This window comes from Lipotes vexillifer, unplaced genomic scaffold (genome assembly GCF_000442215.2).
Source record: "Lipotes vexillifer unplaced genomic scaffold, Lipotes_vexillifer_v1.1 scaffold518, whole genome shotgun sequence".
Classification (NCBI taxonomy): Eukaryota; Metazoa; Chordata; class Mammalia; order Artiodactyla; family Lipotidae; genus Lipotes; species Lipotes vexillifer.
In genome coordinates, this window is record NW_006780945.1 from 2,901,300 (window position 1) to 2,904,875 (window position 3,576).

Here is a 3,576-nt window from a genome sequence, read left to right on the forward strand (position 1 = left end):
GAAAGAGAAGGGCGGGGGGAGGTGCCTCAGAGAATCAGGAAAGTTTTTGGGGCACAGATAAGACCTCAGCTTTGACTTCAGGTGGAAGGGACCTCAGACACCAGCACTGGGAGCCCTGTCCGGGAAGGTACCAGCCCAAAGGGACCCACTGAGGGGTCCCATTGAAGGTCAGTGGGAGGGAGTCTCCCTTCTCTTAAAAACCCAGGCGAGGGAGCTGCTAACAGCTAGGGAGCTTTCACTTTGTGCTGTGTACTCTCCTGGGCCACTTTATTAGTAACAATCATCTACCAATGGAAGTTATTCCTCTAAAAAGATTCTCATAGGATTCAGGCCGCGGGTCTCAGGAGTGCATCGCCCCTGAGGCTCACTTAGAATAGAACTCCGTTTGGGAGGCTACTCAGGAGCCAAGGGACACGGGGGAAAGCAGGAGGATCAAAGGCAGGTCAGCAGGCCCAAGCCCTTCTTACACCCGCTCCGGGCCTGGCCTCGGGGCCCGGCTCCTCCCCCATCTCGTTTCCCGTAAGAGGCTGGGATGGAATCCACGACCCAGGCGGCGCCGACCCTGGGGGCTTCCATCTCCCTCGTCCTGGGTCGGGGAGGGAGGGAGCAGAAGCGCCCCGGGGCGGGGGCTATTGCTGTCTGGCCACTGCTCGGAAGGGAGAAGAGCTTCAGGAGGGTCTCGTGCTAGGCCCCCGGGGGCAGTCGCGCCCCTGGCCCCGTGGCCCCAGGTTGGGAGCGGGGGGGGTGTGTCAGGGCCGGAGCGCAGCCAGTCGGGGGCGCCCCGGGGCCCCACCGGCCCGGGTCCAGGATGGCCTCCCGGCCCGAACCGCCCCCCACGAAGCCCTCGGGGTCTCGGGCTTTCTGATTTGAACCGCGGAGGCCGAGCGGCCCGGCTGAGGTTCCCAACCGCCATTGGCTGCGGCGGCGCGGTGACATCAGCGCGGAGGGGCGCGGGAGGAGCCTGGAAGGGGAGTGTCCGAGAGGCTCCCAGCCCCGAAAGCCCGAGAGCCAGAGAGAAACCGACGCCGCGCGGACATGGGCCGTCAGCCCCGGCGCCTCGCGGAGCCCACGGAGGGGAGAGCGCAGCCGCGCCGGCCCGGCGCTCACGTCTCTGCGGACCCAGGTAGGCGACGGCCACCCGCTTCTGGCCGTGACAGCCACCTGCGCCCTGCGGGGCCTGGGTGGGCTCGGTTGGGGGACCTCGAGCCGCCCTAGGGAGCAGAGGGGATTGAAAAAACCGCGATAGGGGCGGTGGGGAGGGGAGCGGGGCAGAGCTCCCCACTTCTGCGCCCGCCCCGTGTGGCAGGGCTGGGGCCCGGGCGCGTGCGGGGCGGCCCGGGTGTCTGGGACCGGGGCCACGCACCCTGTGTCCGCGCAGAGCGGGGCTGGGGAGGACGGAGTGGCAGAGTCCGGCGAAATCCCGCTCCCAGTCGACTTCCTCTCCCCAGACTGGGATTCGCCGGTGCCGCCTCGGGCGCTGCTGGGGGTGGGGATGAGGGTGCGGTGGGACGGGGGACCCGGCTTTTAACGTTACACCCCTTTGCCCGGGTGTGTGTCCCTGGGGGCAGGAGCACAGCCCTCGGCGGCGTGCGGCCCGCGGTCTCCCCGAGGGGGGCGTGAATGCACAGAGTACTCCAGGAATAAGAACCGGATTATTCGCCCGTAGTGGCGGAGGCGTGTACACTAGCTCTCGTACGCGCGCTGCAGCACACGCTGCCCAATGTCACCGGGCCGGAGAGAAGAGGGGCGAAGAGCTGCCTGGGAGGGGAACGGCCGAGGGAACAAATGCTCTCTCCCCACCCCTCCCTCCCCGCCCGGCCCCCGCCCCGCGCGCCCGCCTCCTCGGGAGACCCGGAGGCCGAGGCGGGGGGAGGCCGAGGCGCCGACCGGCGGGGTGGGGCCGCTTCCGAGCCCGGGAGGGGGCTACGCGCGGGACCCGGCGGAGCGCTCCCGGCCTGGCCACGAGCCGGGAGCGGTCGGTTAATGATTTAATCGCCCGCTTGGGGCGGTGGAAGTGGGATCGGCCGTCTCTAGCTCCGCCCCCTCCCTGGAGCGCCCCCCATCGGGGGCACAAAACTGCCCCCCCTGCCCGGGCTGCGTCCCGGTGAGCCACTCTGCGGGCCGGGCCGCCTCCGGTGAGTGCTGAGCGGGAATCCGGAGCGAGGGCTGGAGGGCCGAGGCTAGACGGGCTTCCTGGGGGCGGCCGGAGCCCGAGCCGGGGCGTGTGAGCGTGCGTGCGTGCGTGTGTGTGTGTGTGTGTGTGTGTGTGTGTGTGTGTGTGTGTATGAGAGAGACTGGGGGAGGGGTGCTCTCTGCTAACTCAAACCAGATTCCTTGTTTCCCGATGAGACGCCGCAGCCTGCGCTTTGGAAGTTTTCTTTTTTTCCCCGGGAGAATGGAGGGGAAATACAATGCTTTTTCTTTTCTTCTTGCAGCCCCTTGCAATCTGACAGGTTCCCACGTCCCTGGGCTGCGTCCACAGTGCCTATTCTTTGCTCTCTATCTGAGCAGTTGAACGGGGCAAGGGTCCCTGAGCTGTGTGAAGCCCCCTGCTCCTCTTTAGGGTGTTTGGGTGCTGCGGGGGGAGGAGTCTCCCTCATCCTTACCCTCAGAGGCCATCTGGACCACAGCAAGCTCTCCCCATCCAGCCCGCGTAAACAATGAGGGGCCCGGTTACAGGAGGGCTTCCAGCAATGCAACTTCTTTGCACAGTCTGGGTTTCTAATAACTCCCCACCCCCTCGGCCCCCTTTCTGAGGCTGGGGTGGAGGAGGGGACCACCGGCAGGATGGACTGAATTTTAAGAGAACAAAGAACAGGGCACAAAGGAAGGGGAAAGCCGAGCTGTGGATTTCCCCCATGAATGGGGAGTTTGCTGGACCGGGGCTGGACTCAGCCAAGCCTCTAGGTGGCCCCCAGGGCTCCCGAAGCAGTAATGGGGCACCCACTCGTGACTTGGGAGGCTCCATCCCTGGGGGGAAGCTAGGACCCTGTGTGAGTCTGGGGGTGCCTGTGGGTTCCAGCTTACATCAGCTGCCCTGTGTGAGCTGCCATGTGACTGACCGATTAGTGTGGTTTATCTCCTCCGAACTTGGACTCTGCCCCTCCAGTCCTTGGGGACAGCTGCTCCTTCCTACAAACAGGGGGTTCAGTGAGCCTTGGGAGATACCCAAGCGGGTTCTCCTGGTCTTCCCAAGGATCCCGGTGACCCCTGCAGGGACTGAAAATAAGCCAGTGGTTTGGGGTCTCAGCCCCTCTGCCATCTCCCTGAGTTCCTGGAGTCCCTGCTCACTGACGACCCATAGCTCACGTGACACTCCATAGCTCAGGCCTGGACTTTGAGCATTCCTTCCATTTTTCTGGGATTCCCACCTTTCTCTTTCTTGACCCCGCTCTTCCATTTCCCTCTCATTTCTCTCACCCCCGCCCACTCACCGATTCTCCTTCCAGTCCGATGTACGGACACCCAGCCTGCTTCTGTCCTGCTGCTCTCACAGAACTGGAGACCAGGGAGCCCCCAGCACGTGAGAGTCTAGTCTACAAAGTGGGGAGGTGGGGATGGGCAGATGTTGACCTG